Raw genomic sequence first — 22265 nt, 5'->3', positions numbered from 1 at the left:
CGTCGGCCTGCGGACTGAAAGGTCCCAGGTTCGATTCCGGTCAAGGGCATGTACCTGGGTTGCGGGCACATCCCCAGTAGGAGATGTACAGGAGGCAGCTGATCGATATTTCTCTCTCATCGATGTTTCTAACTCTCTATCTCTCTTCCTTCCTCTCTGTAAAAAAATCAATAAAATATATTAAAAAAAAAAAAAAAGAAGGCAACAAGCAGCCCCCAGCATGGCCAACCAGGTGAGTGTGTACCTGGTTCAGGGCCTCATATCCCTCAGGACAAAATAAAAAGGGGGTACATCTCTCTCCCACCCCCAGATTAGGAACCCATCCCTCTTCTGTCTTCCCAGGATGTACTCTAGGCTCTCTTATTTACATGGCAACAATATCTATAATAATAAAAGCATACCAGACGTCCTTCCTGACAAAGCTGGGGCTGTGAGGGAAGCCCAGGTCCTGAGTGCCTGCCTGCGGCCGGAGGGAAGCCCGGGTACTGGGTGCCGGAGGGAAGCTGGTGCTGGCAGCCAGGGGAAGGAAGGCCTACTCTTGCACGAATTTCATGCATCGGGCCTCTAGTAAATAAATCTATATTTATAAAAGCCTAAGCAACTGTTATGACCAAACAACCGGAATGACTGGTCGCTATGATGTGCACTGACCACCAGGGGGCAGACGCTCAATGCAGGAGCTGCCCCGTGGTGGTCAGTGCGCTCCCACAGCCAACCGCCCCCCCCCCCCCCCAGCTGGCCAATTTCCTGTAGTCTCTCCACACGGCCGGCAGGCCCCGGCTGGGACAGGGAACCAGGGGTGGGTGGTGGCGGACACGACCCCTTTCCCAGGAGACCAAGAGCCAGCTCTCTCCTTGGGGCTGGCGGTCAACCTCCTGTGCCCTATCCCTCCCCCCCGGCCAGCAGGCCCCGATCGGCCCGAGGAACGGCGGCGAGGGAAGGTGGAGGAGGAAGGCAGGGAACCACATGGTGGCCTAGGGACCCCACCCATGCACAATTTTCGTGCACCAGGCCTCTAGTAAATAGATAAATAGCAACAGTTTTCTTAACACGTTAAGCGCCAAGACTGTTTTGTCTTCCTTTCCGTTTAGCCCGTGATATCCGATTTCACCAATATGCTGGCGGCACCAGTGACTGACCGGTCCAGACGGAAAGTATAGTGTCAGTCACTGGTGACTAACATGGCACTTAACATGTTAAGACTGTCTTTTGGGCCATTTCTCATTAACATCTTATGTGCAGCCTTTCGGCATCCCATCCACTCACCACATTCCACCCCAAGAGGTCTACAATTAAATGGTTAGGAGATGTTCCTTACCTTCCAGAGCAGGGGTCCTCAAACTTTTTAAACAGGGGGCCAGTTCACTGTCCCTCAGACCGTTGGAGGGCCAGACTATAGTTTAAAAAAAACTATGAACAAATTCCTATGCACACTGTACATATCTTATTTTGAAGTAAAAAAACAAACGGGAACAAATACAATATTTGTATTTGCATGTGGCCCGCGGGCTGTAGTTTGAGGACCCCTGTTCGAGCTTGGTCATTCTTTCATGTTTCCGAAAAATCATTACTATACAATTTATCTAAATACTGTTACTTTGTCCAAACAAGTATTCCTTTGAAAATTTCCAAGTAATTAAAAGCTTTTTCCATCATGTTTACTTTTAAAACATAGTCACAGGCCACAGGAAATCTACTTGGCATGCCAATTACTACCAATAGATAAATTCAATCAGCATTAGGCAGAACATTTCCTTACAAGATTAATAATCAGTATTTTATAAAGTTTTTCAAAATTTTTAACTCAGGTCCTTTTGTCATTTTCCCAAATGTGAGGATTGATAATATTATCTAGGTCTTTCTAAATAAAATACTGGATTTGCTCTGGCCTCTCTGATATTCTTACGTTGCATGGAACTAGAAAATAAAATAATAAAATAATTCTTTGTTTTCACTATTAATAATGACCTACTAAAAAAAGCAATGGATGAATAACCAGTATTTCATATGATAAAAGTGCTTATACAACAAGATACAAAGAAATGCCTACTTAGGAGTAAAACCTACTGGAACATGAAACACCGAGGGCCAACCTTCAAGCTGAGCGTCCCCTGCACTGACATCGGGATGGAGATGACAAAATCCACTCCCGAGGGCGATCACCTAGGACACGTAACATTAGATCCCACTAAGCACTAAGGAGTGTGATGAAGGACAACCTGACAATACAGATCCAGACAGAAATCCAGATACTTCTTCACTAGTTAACCTGTGGGATTTCTAGGCAAAAGGAGAATTCCTAATGATTTTTAATTTTATGTCAGAAAAATAATATACATTCATTGCACAAACTCAAAATAATGTGGGGTTTTTTTAAATAAAATTGGCCCTAGCCAGTTTGGCTCAGTGGATAGAGCATCAGACTGCAGACCAGAGGGTCCCAGTTCGATTCTCGTCAAGGGCACATACTTTGGTTGCAGGCTCCACCCCAGCCCGGGGCCCTGGTCGGGGCACATACGGGAGGCAACCAATCGATGTGTTTCTCCCACATCAATATCTCTCTCTCTGTCTTTGTCTCTCTCTCTTCCACTCTTCCTGAAAATCAATGAAAAAGTATCCTTGGGTGAGGATTAAAAATAAATAAAAACTATAAAATAATAAAATAAAATTGCCCAGATTTCAGGTGTGCAATTCGATAATACATCATCTGTATATTATACATTGCACAAACTCAAAATAGTATTTTAGCTTCATAATTCAGTCAATAAAAGTTAAGCACATGACTTGCACGATACTAGACTGGGCACCAGAGTGATGGGGGGACAAGAAAGAATTGGAAAATGGAAAACAAAGAAATATAATACAAACTTATCTTGAAGGTCCTTACAATCTATTCTGGAAAACAAACATCGCAAAAGTAAGAACACAAAACTGAATGAAAGGGAAGGAACTCAGACTTGTTAGTGTCTCTATTACATGTCAAGCAGCAAAGCTGTAATACACACAAAATATCCATGTATCCTCCTTTAAAGAAAGACAGCAGGGCAGAGGAGGGGTTCGGTTGAGGAGAGTAAGTAGTAAAGTAAAAAAACTCAAAGCAAAATATAAACACCAGTAAGTGATACAGAAAATAAGTAAATAAAAAGTTATATCAGAAGAAGCAGCCCTGTAGGTTGCTTGGTGTAAAAAAAAAAAAAGTTATATCAGTCTTCAACAAATGGTGCTGGAACAACTGGAATCAACATGCAAAACAATGAAGTTGGATCCCAACTTCACACCATATACAAAAATTAACTCAAAATGGATCAATAACCTAAATATAAGAGCTAAAACTATAAAACTCAAAGAAAACATAGGAATAAATCTTTATGACCCTGTATTTAGCAACAGATTCTTAGATATGATACCAAAAGCGGGCGCAGCAAAAAGAAACAAACAAACAAAAAACAGATTAATTGGACTTCATCAAAATTAAAAATTTTTGTTTCTCAAAGGACATTATAAAGAAAGTGAAAAGACAACCTACAGAATAACTGGAAAAAAGTATTTGCAAATCATGTATCTGACAAGGGTTTAATATCCAGAATATTTAAGAACTTGTAAAACTCAACAACAGAAAAACACACTATCCAATTTAAAAATGGGCAAAGACCTTGAATAGATAGTTCTCCAAATAAGAATATACAAATGACCCAGCCAGTGTTGCTCAATGGTTGAGCATCGACTTATGAACCAAGAGGTCACGGTTCAATTCCCGGTCAGGGCACATGCAGGAGGCAGCCAATCGATCATTCTCTCATCATTGATGTTTCTATGTCTCTCTCCCTCTCCCATCCTCTCTGAAATCAATAAAAATATGTATTTTTAAGAAGAATATACAAATGGCCAATAAATACATGAAAAGATGCTCAACTACTTAATCATTAGGAAAATACAAATCAAAACCACAATGAGATACTACTTCACACTTACTAGGATGGCTTTAAATTTTAAAAAAGGCAAAAGAAAATAATAAGTGTTGGCAAGGATGTAGAGAAACTGAAACCTTCACATGGTGCTGCTGGGAGTGTAAAATGATACAGCCACTGGGGAAACGTTTGGCAGCTTCTCAAAAAACTAAACAAAGAATTACCAGCCAACCCAGGTAGTCTACCCCTAGGTATGTACCCAAAAGAATTGAAAACAGAGACTCAAATACAAATTTGTAAAACAATGTACATCGTAGCATTGTTCACAATAGTCAAAAAGTGGAAACAATCCAATATCCATCAACAGATGAAAGGATTAACAAAATGTAGTATATCCATACAATGGAATACTATTCAGCAATTAAAAAGGAATAACATTCTGCCCCGACAGTGTGGCTCAGTGGTTGAGCGTCAACCTATGAACCAGGAGGTCACGGGTTCAATCCCCGGTCCGGGCACACGCCAGGTTTGCAGGCTAGATCCCCAGTGTGGAGCGTGCAGGAGGCAGCCAATCAATGATTCTCTCTCATCATTGCTGTTTCTTTCTCTCCCTCTCCCTTCCTCTCTGAAATCAATAAAAATGTTTTTTTTTAAAGGAATAACATTCTAAAACATGCTACAACATGAATGAACCTTGAAAATATGCTAAGTGGAATAAACCAGTGGCAAAAGGACAAATATTATATGATCCCACTTATATTAAATATGTAGAATCGGCCAAGTCAGAGACAGAAAGCAGATCAGAAGTTACCAGTGGCTGCAGGAGAGGAAGGAATGGGGATTTATTGCTTAATAGTTACATTTCTGTTTGGAGTGATGGAAAAGATTTAGACTGTGGTGATGGTTGCACAACAGTGTGAATGTACTTAATTCTACTGAATTATATACTTAAATATGGCTTAAATTGCATATTGTTATATTTTACAAAATCTTAAATTAACACATTGTGGGCAGATCACAAGCATTCTCATGTTTTCATATTACAGTGTTTGACATAAATGTTAAAGGCAAGCCTTAAAATTAAATACCCATTGCATTTTGAAGTTATTTATTACATGTTCTTACAAGCTAGTATCTTTTTAAAGTATGATACTTTGTAAAACGTTTTTTGTACTCGTTCAATAGAAACTTATCTGGCCACTGGGTAAAGCTAGCAATAAAGCTACTGGTGCCCAATGTGTTAAAAAAAGCTTATATAGGTCTTTAGTGATTTGGACTGTCCAAGGATAGATTTCAAATCAGGGACTTAAGTCTAAAAATGTCTATAGATACCCTTATGGAAACCCTAGTGAGAAACATGCATCTCCATGTTCTTCCCAACGAATGAGGAGGCATCTCCAGCTGCTGCTGGCTGCTGGGAGCATTTTCTCCCAAGGCAGCCCAATGACCTTTCATGCTGGGAAAGAACAGAAATAAATGAAAAGGAAACGGAAGAGTCTGAGAGCCGAACTCTGCTACTTTGCTGCTGTGTGATCATGACCGAATTATTCAACTTCTCTAAGCCTCAGCGTCCCCTCATCTATATATATAAAAGCCTAAGCGATGGTTTGACCGTTTGACCAACAGCTATGATGTGCACTGATCACCAGGGGGCAGACGCTCAACGCACATGCATCAAAACATGGACCAGACTGATGAATCTCAGAGGGAAGGGGGGAGAGGGGAGGGCTGGAAGAGATTAACCAAAGATCTTATATGCATACCAGAGGCCCATGCACCGGTGGGGTCCCTCGGCCTGGCCTGTGAGGATTGGGCCGAAACCCCCAGTCCAACAACCCCCGAGGGATCCCAGATTGCAAGAGGGCACAGGCCAGGCTGAGGGACCCCACCGGTGCACCGGACCTCTAGTTAAAAAATAAAATAGCATCTGCCTTTAAATGTTGCTAAAAGAATTGGCAAAGTATATCTATAGCCTGGCTGGTATAGCTCAGTGGTTGAGCATCGACCTATGAACCAGGAAGTCACAGTTCAATTCCTGGTCAGGGCACATGCCCAGATTGTGGGCTCAACCTCCAGTAGGGGGTGTGCAGGAGGCAGCTGATCAAAGACTGTCTCCCATCACTGATGTTTCTATCTCTCTCTCCCTCTCCCTTCCTCTCTGAAATCATATTCTCTCTCTCTCTCTATATATATATATGTGTGTGTGTGTGTGTGTGTGTGTATATTAAGTGTACCTATAGCACCCAGGCTAGTGCCTAGCAAATGCTGGGTGTTCAGTCTATGGTAGCTATTGCTGTTGTAATAGCTCTATGTGCCACCCTAACACTGAACAGCAGAGAACTTATGAGAACTTCAATAAAACAACAGCCACAGCCTCAGGAGAAGACTTCAGAGAAGGAGCTGTTTTTATACAGTTCAACTACTCTTAGAAAGACTGGCTTATTGTTCCTAGAATGAACCAGCTACTCTACATTAGGAAAGGCACCACTCTGCCATTCATTCTCTATACAACAGGCCTCTGTTAGCACGTCTGAGCAACCCTTCATAGGAGTCTGCCTCTACTCACAAGGCACTGAGGAAACTGAGCAGAAAATTAGCTAGAAGGTGGGTCTGAGGCAGCACTCAAGTTCTAATGGCCTCAGAATCACCTTGGAAACTTTAAAAAGCAGATGCCGCCCTAACCGGTTTGGCTCAGTGGATAGAGCGTCAGCCTGCGGACTCAAGGGTCCCAGGTTCGATTCCGGTCGGGGGCATGTACCTTGGTTGCGGGCACATCCCGGGTGGGGAGTGTGCAGGAGGCAGCTGATCGATGTTTCTAACTCTCTATCCCTCTCCCTTCCTCTCTGTAAAAAATCAATAAAATATATTTTTTTAAAAAAGCAGATGCCTCACCTCCACCACGACATTCTGATTACTAAATACAGGATAGGATAAAAGTAGGTTATAGTTGTTCATATGGAAAATAATACAATAATTAATAAATAATACAAAGTGTTTCACGAACTCACAGCTGTAAACCTACTTTTGCCCCACCCTGTATTTCGGGTAGGGCCTTGGGCATAACTGTAGAAACACTTGAAGGTAGGCCACAAAAATGTTAGATTACATTCTGATACTGACAACTAGAACAGTCTGCCACCCAAAGCAAAAGGTGCAGTTTCCTCCACACCTACCTAGCAATGCAGGACAGGAACGGAAACCAAGGACGGCCGAGAGAACACCTGCACATAACATCCAATAAAAACTGCATATAGTGGGTTCATATAAAAGTCTGTCATTATTGCTTATTCTTTTTAAAAATAAATACACATAAGACATGAAAAATAAAAATAATGTACATTCTACACTCTTCACAATAACAAAAAATATACTTAAATTATATTATCAGAAGTTGGTAAAAATTTTGTGAAACTGGTATGTCCTTAGATTGCTAGGAAAGTTATTAACTGGTACAACTTTTGAGTCAGGCAATGTGCATAAAAGTCATCCAATAATCTCACTTTGAATTTATCCTAAAACAACACAAAAGAAACAAACTATATTCAAAAAATAGTCACTATTGTAGTATATGTAATACAAAAAAATAAAAGATACTTGCATGTCAAGGATCCCAGTTTACCAAATTTGCCATATTAATTCAAATATGACAAAACTATTAAATATTAAAACGATGCATACTATGTCATTACACAGAAACTATTCATAAAACATGCAACACCTAAAATTACTTTCTACAAAGTATGGACATGTGGACAGCCTCAAAGGGTGATACATTAACAAATAACAGCTGTGTTAGAATGGTTTCATGTGGGTTTTCTTCCTCTGGTCTCTGCACTTTCTGTATTATTGCTATATTATTCTAATAAGACTATAAATAAATTTTACTGATCCTGCTTGGCAAGTTAGATGAACAACAGTTACAGAAGCAGGTTTGAAAGTAGATTCATTGACCTCAGCTATCCTGAATTAAGATAACCTCACCGAAATATGCCATGCCAGTTCTAGATTTTTTTCCCCACAAAAAGATAAATCTTAACAGATATATGTAACTACTAAACCTTGAATGTACATTTTTTAAAAAGCAAGTATAAACAAACTAAAAGATAGGAGATCTGGTTTGGCAACTATTCACATGGCAAAAGATCAGAAGACTTCATGAACTATAACTTCAATATAAGCCAACAAAATGATGTAGCTAAGAGACAGTGCACAGGAAAAGAACATTAAGCTGAGAAACAGAAGGCCCAGTTCTCATCTGGCTCTATCACGTACTGGATTTAACTTGCAGGTCTTGGTTTCTCATCTGTAAATTGACAGAATATCTCCCCTACCTACGTCCCAGGACTTGTAAGGAAGCAAACAACATCATGAATATAAGTTATTTAAAAAAACCTTTTACCGTTAAATCTGCCCATTATTATGAAGATATTCATATATGTGTAGCTACAAAAAAGTGTTTAGAAGAATAAGTTCCAAACTGATAAGTGGATAATGCTTCCCAAGGGGCCTGGGACCTAGGGCCATGCATTTCACTTTATCTGCTCTGTTTGAATCTTTTAGGAAAACCTATTCTCTTATTACCTGGTAAGTTTTTAAATTTGTAAAAGCCAATGCAATCACTGACAATATTAATATGGAGTGCAGGATTCTCAAATTTGGGGGATTTTAAGAATCACCTAGGGAGTGTTAAAACTGTGGCTGCCCAGTCTCCACTCAGACTTTCTGACCAAATCTCTAGGTAGACAGGTATTCTATAATAATCTATAATAATAAAAGCGTAATATGCAAATTGACCAAACGGCCGAACAGCAGAACAAGTGTCCGGACAAAGCCAGGGCTATGAGGACAAAGCGGGGGCTGCAAGAGCCTACTCGTGCACGAATTTCGTGCATCGGGCCTCTAGTAAATAGATAAGGCCTGGCCATTTATATTTTAACAAGCTCCCCATTGAGTCTGGTGACTTGATCACTGCTACTAGTCCTACATTATTATTAATATTAACTGTACATGCTGTATATTAATCCATTCATTGTATGTCAGCCACTATTCTCAGCACTTTACATATATTATCTCATTTAATCCTTACAACAACCCTATAAGTAAGCACTACTATTACCACCATCCTCTTTTCACCCTCATTTTATAGATGAAAACATTAAAATACAGAGATGATTTAACGTCATAACGTCACAGAGCTAGTATAGTGGCAGAGCCAAATGCACAATGAAGTTTGAAATCACTGATACAGTTTCCTAACCTAAGACAATAGTTGTAGATGCTGCTCAAGTCACAATATCAAATGGTTTTATTTTAAACACATATAAAGGACACTGGCAAAACCAGAGTTGTCTAAAGAAAGCATGCTGAAATCATATTAAACCAGGAAGGATTTACACACTTCCAGCATAACCGGCATCAATTCATACCATTTCATCTCTCAGCCCCTAAACTGTGAGCCCCTGAAGTGTGAGGACCATGTATGTCTTCAACTGTACCCTCATGGTACCTGGTGCCTAACGAATGAAAGGTTTAATAGATGAATTCATCAATAAACCTAGAAAAGGCCTGATGACTGTCCTAGGAAATGAGAAGGCTACTACAGGCGAAGCAGCAGACTTAACTCATGTTGCTGCACAGAGTATAACTAAAATCAACAGAGGAGGGGGAGGTTGTGGTACAGTCTAAAATACCTTTTTAGCAACCAGACCTGTCCAGGAACAGTGAAGTATGCCTGCAGTTTGAGGCCGAAGATCAGACTACAGTAAACAGAAGGTAGGATATTCGACTGGGGGTTGCCCTCTAAGAACTTTTCCAAGGCTCAAATTCTACTATTCTAAGTAATGACATGTTGATTTATTCTTTCATACATTCTGCAGTTACACAAGTCCCAGGAGTAAGCAACAGAGGCTACCACAAAGTGTTCTACAAACTCGCAGGGCCCTCAAGGATCTAGACAAGAGTAAATGCACAGGCGTGATCTTCCAAGGAGGCACGTAACGAATACACACAATAGGAAACAGCAAGGAGTGGAGACTTCCAGGCAAGAGGCAGGAAGAAAGTCAACAAAAATGCAGAAAAAGAAAGGCCGCCCTTTGAGCTAGGTCTTCAGAGAACCATAAGGAGATGTAGACTGGGACTGCCATCGGATCTGAGGACCGCCACAGAACCTGGGGAGGAGAGCATTCCCTATGGCCGTAATGTCTGAGCATAAAGGAGAAGAGCAGAACCAAGGTGGCGGCATAGGTAACCGCCTCCCACAGCCACATCAAAATTACAACTAAAATACAGAACAACTGTCATCCAGAACCACGGGAAAGCTGGCTGAGTGGAAGTACTGCAACTAGAGAGGTTTGAAAATTTCATAATAAAATTGACCAAAAATTGCTACACGGACCCAGGAATCTTTTATCAGTTTTGGATTTATATTCTGACCAATGCAATGCCAAGAGAGAATGCATAGGGAAACAATAATTAAGCATGGTGTAAAAATATAGAGCCCTTTTAAAAAAAACGAACAGCACAAATTTGTATCAGTGGTAAGGAGTAAACTTTCAGTTATCAAAGCTAAAAAAAAGAAGAAGAGTAGCCCTAGGGTGGTAAAACAATCACTAAATTCTGGTGCTGACACAATCATTTAGTCACACACATACATTTTTACCCTGATTGCACCGGGTAAAAAAAAAAAAAAAGTCCGATTAATTTCTTAAATTACATTTTACAAACCAAAAACTACTTCATCAATGATTTCTTCTTTTTTTAAAAAAAATATTTTTTATTGATTTTGGAGAGAAAGAGAGAGGGAGAGAGAGACAGAAACATCAATGATGAGAGAGAATCATTGATTGGCTGCCTCCTGCACAACCCCAACTAGGGATGGAGCCGGAAACCCAGGCATGTGCCCTGACCGGAATCGAACCGTGATCTCCTGGTTCATAGCCTGAGCCACGCCGGCTGGGCAATGATTTCTTCTTAATTTAGCTTCTTGTTTAAGACTAATGATCCTTCTCTTATTTTCAAGTAAATGTTTTAGATGATTGTTTTTAAACATTTGTTATTTTTTGCTATTGTCTACTCTTTCCACTATTCAATATGACAACGACTTGCAGTTATTAAAATAAACTGACAGTTTTAATAATTCAGCTCTAAGTGTAACAGTTATAATCCCTTCAATGGTTATAATATTTACTAATAGTACTACAAAATAAAATGTACTATGGAATAATCTAAAAACTATGACTTTAAGTAGAAGACTATTAAGACTATATGGAGTCTCAAAAAAACAAATTTAAGTATCTGATCCAATAAACTATCTTACCCAACTTATAAATCATGAGATTGTCACTTACGGAAATAGAATTAACAAAAGACTGAAGCAAAATATCTAAATCCAAAACCAGTGAACAAAATATATCACATTTGAACAATAAACTTAATGTTCTTCTAGCCAATCATTTCTCAACATCCCTGTCAAACTATTTTAAGGGTCTGAAATCTTGCTCTATAAAAAGCAAGTTCCCATCATCTGAACTACCCGAGGTTCTATCACAGTAGTTACTGAAGCGCACGCCAAGTTTCAAATTTTTGTTTCCTACTAATACAAAAAAATGCTTATCCCTTTTACATAAAGTTGAGTCTGTGGCCAAAATCCTGACACACTAGGAGATCTGGTTTTCAGTTCTAACACTAAAATGTCAGTTTAGCAAAAGGCCTTTTCTTTATTTGCCACTTAGATTATATGGTGATAGTTTTTGACACCTCCACCACCAACAGTCTCTTCAAAAGATTTCTGACTTAGTTAAAATATAAAGCTATGGCTGAAAACTCCTCAATAAAAAGTGAAACTTTAAAAATCTAAAACAGGGCTATAGGTTAGCTAATAAACTATGAATTACAGAAAGGGAGATTTGAGTAACAATTGCTAAAAAGAAAAAATTATCTAAGTTTACAAAGATGAATAAGCAAGCAGCACACCAAAATTTAAATCCTTCTTAGCAAATAGAGAAGATAAATAATATGGAGTCACACTGGGACATCGTGGTGTTATTTTTGTTATTTACATGGTCTGCGTGCATCAATGTTACTATTCTCCCACTCCTCCAAAAGGAGCCCACTGTCCAGGAGGCTTCATAGCAAGTGCTCAGTGTATGTGACAACTCACAGGAATAGAAGCAACTTTTAAAGCCAGAATTTATAGCAGACCGAGGCACCCGCATTCGGTGCAAGGCACATGGCAGCATGCAACTACTTCTCCCTCCTGACGCTCCTGCATCACCGCCTCCCGAAGGACTAGGTCTGCAGCGCTCACTGCCACATCCACAATTAAAGGATGGCGTTCAAAGAGCTCACGGGTTCTGCGATCGGTCCGTATTCATGAACGAACCCCAAGACAGAAACTGGCCCAGACGCTCTCATCGATGTTTCTAACTCTCTGTCTCTCTCCCTTCCTCTCTGTAAAAAAATCAATAAAACATATTAAAAAATATATAATAATAGACATATAATAATAGACAAACATTCAAATTAGCCATCCCTCCGCTATGCTAAGCCATGCCCACCAGCCACGCCCACCAGCCAATCTAGAGTGATATGCACATTAACCCAACAAAGATGGCGGAGGCCAGAGCCGGGATACTTGCGTCGCAGCCACGGCTACCATGCAAGCATCCCAGCTCTGGCCGCTCCAGGCCTGTTGGAGACGCAGAAGTCAGGGAAGACAGAGAAGTCTGGCTCCAGCTCCTGAGGCTGGCTGCGGCCTGGGAGACGAAGAAGCCGCCTGCCCCGTGATCCCAGGCCACAGCCGGCCGGAGAGGCTGCCTGCCCCACCTCTGCCCGCCCCATGTCCTTGGGAAGACTGAGAAGCCGGGCTCCAGCGCCTGAGCCTGGCTGCAGCCTGGGAGACGAAGAAGCCGCCTGCCCCGTGATCCCAGGCCGCAGCCGGCCAGAGAAGCTGCCCACACTGCATCACAGGGGACACGGAGAAGCCGCCCACCTATGGTCCAGGCACCAGCACCTGCGGCTGGCTGCGGTCCAGGCGCCAGACAAGCCACCCGCCCCGAGGTCCCAGGCTGCAGCCACCTGGAGAAGCTGCCAGCCCTGTGGTCCAGGGCGCCAGCGCCTGTGGCCAGGGAAATGGGTTCCCTCTTCTCCTACTGCAGTCATTACTCCAATATTCCCCTTCTGAATTTCTCTCCTGTGCCGCAACCCAACTCCACTTTTCATCTGAAGGATACGGAACAGAGAGAGCAGTGTTAAAAGCTTACATTTTTAAGCCAGTAAGGTTGGTACTTAAACATATAAATGAAAAACTAGAGTCCTTAAGGTAACAAAGGCTACAAAGGGAGGGGACAGGGACAGGGCATGCCATATTATATCCAGCAATCCATATGGGGACTGAAAACTGCAATGATGACAATTAGTGAAGATATGAATCAACTAAAATAGTTGACAGGGACAATTCTTCCATCTTTGAAAATATCTACGTCAAGTCTGCTTAAATAGATTTTCATCTGCATAATATAACACATTCTGATAAGACCACCACCACCAATGTGGTCAGTATTGTGCCGATAAATGTTTAACAACTGGCTCTCAACCAAAGAAAACAAAACTCTGACATATACTATCGGCCAAGTTCTGTGGCATAAATTCTCCATCCATGGCTGATTTCAGTTGCTAATGTGATGCCACTAAATGCAGAGCTGAGGAGAAACATGCAGTAATACACTATTATATTCTACCAGAAAGACCCAAAAGATATAAATAATGTCAAGAGTCAGAACAGTGTAGTAAATAATTGAGAAGTGATGAATTTAGAGTATGTATTACCTTTGGTTTTAATGTAATTTATTCACTTTTAAGATTATATAATTTAATTTTTAATAATGAACATGTTTAACAACCAGCTTACAAAATCCCTGAAAATTTGTGAGCCAGTAAGAGCAGGCTCTAGCACAGTGATGGCAAACCTTTTGAGCTCGGCGTGTCAGCATTTTGAAAAACCCTAACTTAACTCTGGTGCCATGTCACATATAGAAATTTTTTGATATTTGCAACCATAGTGAAACAAAGACTTATATTTTTGATATTTATTTTATATATTTAAATGCCATTTAACAAAGAAAAATCAACCAAAAAAATGAGTTTGCGTGTCACCTCTGACACGCGTGTCATACGTTCGCCATCACTGCTCTAGCACAATACTGAGTGGAGTGTAATGGTTAAATGGCATGGCTCATGGATTTGAAATGAGACTCAGCCACTTTCAGGTTTTACTGGTCAAGTTACCTGATCTCTATATACCTCAGTGTTCTCTTCTGTGTCATTATAGTACCTACTGTATAGAGTTGTTGCAAAGATAAAATGAAATCTGTGTATGACACAGCACAGTACCTGAAACAATAATTCAATTTGTTACAAACTGTTACTGCCTCAAAACGTTTGGACAAAATTACTCATGCTGCCCTAACCGGTTTGGCTCAGTGGATAGAGCATCGGCCTGGGGACTGAAAGGTCCCAGGTTCGATTCCGGTCAAGGGCATGTACCTTAGTTGCGGGTACATCCCCAGTAGGAGGTGTGCAGGAGGCAGCTGATCTCTCTCATCGATGTTTCTAACTCTCTATCCCTCTCCCTTCCTCTCTGTAAAAAATCAATAAAATATATTTTTTTAAAAAATTACTCATGCTGAAAGAATGAAATTTTATTGATGAGAAAAATGCCTTATTTTTCGATCTACATGGAGACAGTCAATTTTACTTCCTAGGCAGTAGATGGTAATCTACTAGAAACTGCAAGGGGAAAAATGACCTCAATCAACATGATTGAGGCAATGTATTATTAGCTGGATCATAAAGCAGAGAGGATGCCATACATTCTGGGATACATCTGCAGTAAGAGGCTACACCTCAGGTACTAATTCTGATCAGCTAAGCATCAGACTTAAAATGAATGGTGAGAAGGATTCTGAGGCTGCTTCTAGACTTAGCAGGAATAGAACGTTAACACATAAGCAACAGTTACTATGGTTAATGATGGCAAAAAAAAAAAAAAACACACACCATGATCTATTCTAATAAAAGGGTAATATGCTAATTAGACTGCACTTCTTCTAGAGGACCATCCGCACATCCTTCCTGACAAAGCCGGGCTGGGCGAAGCCACCTGCCAGCAGTCCCGGGCACCAGTGCCTGCAGCTGGCTGTGGCCTGGGAGATGGAGAAGCCGCCCACCCTGTGGTCCCAGGTGTCAGCACCTGCGGCTGCAGCTCGGGCAAAGCCACCTGCCCACCATCCCCTGCAGTTGCAACCGGCTTGGGCAAAGCCGGCCTGGGTTCCGAGTGCCTATGGCTGACCACAGGGAAGGAAGCCCAGGTCCCAGGTGCCTGTGGTGGCTGGAGGAGGGAATCCTGGGTCCGGGTGTAGGACTGATGCAGAGATGGTGAGCCAGCAGGGGAGCAATTAGGGATGATCAGGCTGGCAGGCAGAAGCAGTTAGGGGCAATCAGGCAGGCAGGCAAGCGGTTAGGAGACAGCGGTTCTAGATTATGAGAGGGATGTCCAACCTCGGTTATTTCCTGAGAGGACCCAAATTGGCGAGGGTGCAGGCCGGGCTGAGGGACACCCCTCCTCGACCCCCCCCCTCCTGTGCACGAATTCCGTGCACCGGACCACTAGTTATGTAATAAGTTAGAAGCTAGAAAACCCCATACCCAGCGGAGCGGCTCAGAACATGGAAAGCACAATTCGATTAGCTCCGTTGTACCCAGCCAGGCTAAGGGGCAAGATCGCACACTCCTCGGCAGGGCGCCTCTGCCAACACGAACAACAACAAAGGCAAGTAGAGGAGGCTGCACGGGCTTCACTCAGCACTTGCCGCTGCCCAGCTCCCGAAAGCTCCCCGCGCCCCAGGGATCGAGGGGACCCCGCATCCCGCCCGCCGCCAGCTCAGCTTTTGTCTGGCCGGGCCGGGAGCCCCGCCGCCCGCCTCCCCGGCACCCCTTCCCTCTGGATCTCTCCACACCCATCACTCGCCGACTAGCTGTGGTGGGTTTCTCGCCCTGGCCCCCTCCCCGTGCGATTCCGGGGTCTTTCCCAATGCGATTCGGGGTTCGCTGGCTTCTCCCACCGGCCGGGCTGAGTCTGGTCAGGGGTGGGGTCTGGGAGAGGAAAGGAGAAAGGGGCACACAAAGCAAGCTGACCTCACAGCCGGCACCCTCCCCCCAGCCTCTGCAAAGCAGCCTGGGACCGGCGATCCACGGGTTGGAAAAACACCCCTCCCATCCCGCTCCACGCCGGCTCCCACCTCGGGCCGCCCCCTCCCCCCAAAGTGCACCCAAGAGCCGATGACTATGCTGGACATCGCCCCCACCCCGTCCCGGCGCCCTCCACCGCGGGGAGGCGCGGGGGCCTGGGCGGGCTGGGCTCGACCTGCCCTCGCCCTCACCGCATACTTGCAGCCGCATTATTCGCTCGAGTTGCCGCTGCCTTACCAGATCGCCGCCGCCTTCTCCTCCACCCTAATGAGGTTAAGTGCTTGGTGCTGGGATTAAATAAAAAAAAAAAAAAAAAAAAAAAAGCCGAGAGCGCCTGCGCACTGCGCTCTCCCTTTTTCTCCTTACCGCCACCGACCCAGCGGGACCATAGAGAGTGTAAACCGAGGCCAGAGAGGCGGCTGCGTCTCTATGGTCACGCCCCGCGCAGGCGCAGGCGCAGGCCTGGCGGCGCCGGACGTGGGAGCTGGAATTCCGCGAGCTTTCGCCCTTGGAGCACGTCGGCTGACCCTGACGGGGACCCGTAGGGGGCAGGTTCCCTAAGGAATCCTGGCCTGGGTGCAGGTGGGCCCCCGGGGAACGGGCGGCAAAACGAGGCTAGACTAGGAGGGTCGGGTCTAAGCGGCCAGGCGGCAGGGCCCGGAGAGCAGGCGGTGTGGTGCGCAGGGCCCAGGAGGACCCGCCTCGGGCCGGCGTCTGACCCTGAAGGAGCCGGCCTGTCCCTTCGGGGTTGCGCGCTCCCCCGCCCGCGGGCCCTGCGACTTTCCGTACCGCGTCCCTTCTCCTTCCTTTCTGGGGTAGGGGTGGCACTTGCACCGGAAGCACACTTTTTAACGGTTCTTTGACCTGTTTGGAGCGGAGCCCGTTGGGTGGGACGAGCGTCTCCTCCACGCTGCGCTGCCCCCCTCGCGTTCCCCTCTTGGACAGGGCTGCGGAGCCAGGAAGGGCGCGTTGTGAGGCTGCACCTAGGGCTTGCCGCGCAGGAGCCTGCGCTCGCCGGTACCGACATTGTCAGCTTCGTGTCGACCCCACACCGCCTCGCGGAAACCCCTCGGTCCGAGTTGGCTCCCTCCATCGCCAGCGCATGGCGGAGCCCTGTGCGTTGCGTGTTCCCGGGCAGCTCTTGTGCGGCGCACCCCGTGCTGGGGGTTGTGTCCGGTTGGGGAGGGGCGCGGGAGGACGGCAGGTAACGCCCCGGCCTCCGGGCGCACACGTCGGGCTGGGGAGACGGCTCAAACAGTAGAGCCCTGTGTGGGCCCCTCTGCAGTGCGGCAGCGAGGACCGTGGGCCGCAGGAATAGGGTGACATGGGGGGTTTGGCTCCTGGGATCTGGAAGAGGTGACATTTCCAGGGCGAAAGCGCGAGCAGCCCTGTGAAAACGGGCAGGCGATGGAGAAAGCGCTCCGGAGCAGAGGCACCGCGGGGCGGGGTCCCCGAGTGCGTGTTGCGCTGGGAGTGAAGTGAGAGCAGCGTGCACACGGGACGGCGGGGGGGAAGGAGGGTGTGATGAAAGGAATGGGGGATGTGAGTCAGCAGCATAAAACGGACCGTCTTAACCATTTCTAAGTGCACAGTGGAGGTGAGGACACTTGCTCTCATAAAATGAATTCTGTACCGAGGCCCCTTCCCCCAGCTCCTGCGATCACCCTCCTACTTTCTGTCTGTAAATGTGACTACTCGGGTGCCTCGTGTAAGTTGAACCCTACAAACATATTTGGGGGTTTTTGCGTGTGACTGGCTCATTTCACTTAACGTAGCATCTTTAATGTTCACGCATGTTGCAGCATGTGTCAGGATTTCCTTACTTTTTAAGACTGAATAATGTTCCATTGTTTGCCATGGTGGACACTTGGGTTCCTTGCACCTTTTGGCTATTGTGAATAATGCTGTTATGAACGGGGCAGTGCATAACTCTTTGCTCTCAATAGGATGGGGAAGATTTTGAAACCAAGGGGAGAAACCTATACAGTTTCAGGTCCTTCGCTTGGGGTAAGAACATGGTGAAAAAACTTTTAGAAACTGGAAGCTTAATACATACTCCCTTTATGTAAAGCATTTATGGAGGTTTTAAGATATGCCATACATTGAGTACTACTTGAGATAAATTATTGATATATCATTAAACATCAAGATACTAGTAAATGTGAGCCAGTTGTTATTTACCACATTTTGTAGCTGCGAAAATTAAGTTTTGGGGTTACAGATGGGCTGAGAGGAGGCTAACCGACCACATACCCACAAGTAATTATGAAACAAAACTCCCATGGGAGCCCAGCACCATGGCCACTGACCACTCACTAGTTTGGACAAGAATGTTGAGAGAAAGTATTCACATGTCAAGAGTGAATGTTCCCAGAAGAAAGAATAGGCTGACATCAAGAGCTTTCCCTGTCAAATGACTGGAATGTATAATCAAACACCAAAACTGCATCTTCTGAGGTCCCTAAACGAGTATGGGAGTTAACTCCAGGTATGTTTATTGCCTTTAAAAAATACAAAATGTCAGGTAAGTATATCTTTGTAGGTAATATAAAAACACCACTTTCTAGTTAACACTTCATCTTTCATTTTACATTCTCAAACATCCTGTGAGATCATTTAAAGCAATGATTTCCTTTGGCAGGTGAGGAAATTGAGGACCAGAAAGGGAAATTATTTACCCAATGTCATATCATATGGCTGATTGGTACCAAGACTGCCACTGAAAGCTGAACCCCTGGAATTCCCTCTGTGCTGTGGGCTCCCTTGCAAAGATAGATACCAGTCAGTGTCATCTTCCTCAGGAGTACATGAAGCTAGTGCTGTTTAAACTGTGCATTATGAACAGCATTCATACACTCAAGAAGATTGTGTGCCAGACACTTGGCAAAGCAGGGGGAAAATTGCTGTTCTTAGAAGAGATAGAAAAATAATAAAATATATATCGGGTAGGGTAAGTATTGTGGGAAAAATGAAGCAGTGAGGCAGTAATGGAGAATGCTGAGGAAAGATTTCTGTTTAGTTGCTGCAAGAGGGGAGGGAGGCTCACTGAGAAGAAAACTTAGCAAAGATCTGAAGGAAGTGAGGGAACAAGCAATGTTCTTTATTTGGGAAAAGAGCATTCCAGGTAGAAAGAATGGAAAGTGCACAAATTATTCTGAGGCAGGAGGATGTCTACTACATTCTAAGAACAGAAAAGAGGCCAAGGTGACAGAGCAGAGCATGGGAGAGGAAAAGGAGGAAATGAGGTCATAGGTAACAGGATGCCAAGTTGTATAGGGACTAGGGCATTGTGAGAGGAAGCCTTTTAAAGAATCACTTTAGGTCGTAGCAAATTTGGCTCAGTGGATAGAGCACAGGCCTGCTGACTAAAGGGTCCCATGTTCCATTCCTGTCAAGGGTTCCATCCCCAGTAGGGATCGTGCCGGAGGCAGCTAATCAGTGGTTCTCATCATTGATGTTTCTCTCTCTCCCTCTTCCTTCCTCTCTGAAAGCAATAAAAAGAAAAGAATCACTTTAGCTTTTGTTTGAGAATAGATTGTAAGGGATCAGGGGTGGGGACAGGATTCTGCTGTAGACCAAGTGTGAGACGTAGGTGGCTTGGGCAAAGTGCAAGCATTGGAGGGGTGAGATATCTGTATATATCCAAATAAAATGATACACAAGATTTGATTGATTAAGGCATGAAGGGTGTGAGAAAAAGGAGAGTTAGATGCCTGAGCCACTTGAAGAATGGAGTTGCCATTTACTAAAATGGGAATAGATTAATTTTGGAGATGTTAAGTTTGAAATGCCTATTAACGTGGAAATATCAAGGATATATGAATCAAGTTCAGAATAAAGGTGCAAGCTGAATCTGTAAATCTGGGAGACATAAAAGTTATCTGAGGATCCTTGGAGCACTCAAGCATTTCAGGGATTGAGATGGTTATGAAACCAAAGGAGATAGCAGCCACTGAAATACAAGGAAACCATGGAAAGAAATCAGGACGAGCAACCAAGTCAATTGCCAAGAGGCTATATTGACCTTTGGCTCACATTGGAGTAGTGAGGATGAAAGCCTGATGGGAATGGCTTCAAAAAAGAAGGGTAGAGCCTGACTGGTTTGGTTCAGTGGATAGAGCGTCGGCCTGCAGACTGAAGGGTCCCAGGTTCGATCCAGTCAAGGGCATGTACCTTGGTTGCAGGCACATCCCCAGTGGGGGGTGTGCAGGAGGCAGCTGATCGATGTTTCTAACTATCCCTCTCCCTTCCTCTCTGTAAAAAAATCAATAAAATATTTTTTTAAAAAAAAGAAGGGTAGAAACAGAACTGGAGAGAGGGAAGATAGGTAATTTGAAGGAGGAATTTAGTTTTAAGATTAGGGGAGCAATAAAGTGGGGTGATACTTTGTGGGAGCACTGGTCCTTGGAGACCGGGTATTAGATGGAGAAGATATGAGAAGCCGTAGACATATAGGAGAAACTTTATTGTAGATCAAGTAACCATTGCTAACAAGGAGCCATCAGACAAAACAGTTCTTCAAACTAGCTCCACATAGCAGCCGCTAATAAAGCAGTCCAGCAACCGGCTGGTCAACAACGCATCTTCATACCAACTCAGACAAAAGAGGCTTCTTGCCAAACAGTGGCATCAGTATTTGGATTATAGAAAGGTACACCTGCGCAGTGTGTACAGTAAGATTGCTGTGTCCTTGCTTTTGCATCTGCATGTGGCAAATTGGCCTTGAACATCCCACTGACTCTGACGGGCTCCCACACTCACATTGGTCTTGAACATCTGGACAGGGCCCCCACATACTTCAAGGTCAAGGAAGTAATTTATGTCACCCATAAATATAGTATTTCTAAGTTACTAGTAAAAAGTTTTTATAAATATAACCTCAATACCACTATCTCACCTAAAAATAATTCTAAAAAACATTCATCTATCATATCATGTTAGATCTCCTTAAATGTTTATTTTTGCTACCAGATTTACTGAGATATAATTCAAATACCATACAATTAGCTCATTTAAAGTATACAACTTAATGAATTTCTAGTATCATCTACCCTGTCAATCTTTAAATTTTCCTATGTCTCATATTTTTGATACCAGATTTATTGAGATATAATTCATACATATAATTTGCCCATATAAAGTATACAGTTCAGTAGTCTTTAGTACATTCAGAGTTGTGCAGTCACCACCACAATCCATTTTAGAACATTTTCATCACCCCACAAAGAAGTTCTATACCCATTAGGAGTCACTACCCATTTTATTATTCTTCCCATCTCATACAATAATGTTCATTCCAAAGCCAAGTTTATCAATCATTAAATCCAATAAGTTAAAAGCATTGTGAGAACAGGGAGATTATGCCAAAAGCCTTGACTCCTAAATTCTAATTCTTGGCTGTGCCTGCTCTCAGCTGGTCACATTCTCAGGGTCTTATCCACAGAGTAAAATATTGCACTAATGGTTTCTAAAGGCACACAAGCTTTATGATTTTATGCCTTTTTTATTATCATTACAATTTTGAGGATGACAATTTTTATTAATGTCATCGGCTCTTCCTGTTTTTCTCTGCTTTCTGATTATGTTTTACTCAGCAACTGATTTATAGATACCTGGCCTCTAGGTATCAGTTCCTATAAGAAGTGCAGCTTAGCCCTAGCCAGTTTGGCTCAATGGGTAGAGCATTGGCCCGCGGACTGAAGGGTCCCAGGTTCAATTCCGATCAAGGGAATGTATCTTGGTTGCAGACTCGATCCCCAGTAGGGGTTGTGCAGGAGGCAGTTGGTCGATATTTCTCTCATCGATGTTTCTAACTCTCTATCCCTCTCCCTTCCACTCTGTAAAAATCAATAAAAAATATATTAAAAAAGTAACTGCAGCTTGGTCATAGAAAACTTGCTAGATCAAAATATGAGCAAGTGACCATCTCAGGGTGGTAAGATTATTGGTTATTTTTAAACTTATGCCATATTCTTTACTTTATTCTACAAACATTTTTTATAATTTTTAAAAGTCATTCTTAAAGGATTTGATGGAATGCCCTAACAAACAGAAATTGCTAAACTCTGGGTAAGAGGATTTCCCCCCTGTGATTCAGTTAAGCAGTATCTT

The 22265-nt window shown here is 43.5% G+C and overlaps 1 protein-coding gene across 5 annotated transcripts in view; it reads right to left on the bottom strand.

Moving 5' to 3' along the window:
• The window catches only part of CLASP1 (cytoplasmic linker associated protein 1), a 266904-nt gene extending 249655 nt beyond the window's left edge, over positions 1-17249 (bottom strand). For 2 of the 5 annotated variants that reach the window (XM_023745323.1, XM_014446407.2), the window contains exon 1: positions 16392-16475. The gene's annotated coding sequence lies outside the window, so the exon portion shown is untranslated. Of the gene's footprint in view, positions 1-16391; positions 16476-17018 lie in introns of those variants that run through there. The other 3 variants (XM_023745325.1, XM_023745326.1, XM_023745324.1) reach the window with 2 other exon arrangements.
• Between the last annotated feature and the right edge of the window lie 5016 nt (positions 17250-22265).

This window comes from Myotis lucifugus, unplaced genomic scaffold (genome assembly GCF_000147115.1).
Source record: "Myotis lucifugus unplaced genomic scaffold, Myoluc2.0 scaffold_536, whole genome shotgun sequence".
NCBI lineage: Eukaryota > Metazoa > Chordata > Mammalia > Chiroptera > Vespertilionidae > Myotis > Myotis lucifugus.
This window is presented reverse-complemented; position numbering and strand designations above follow the sequence as displayed.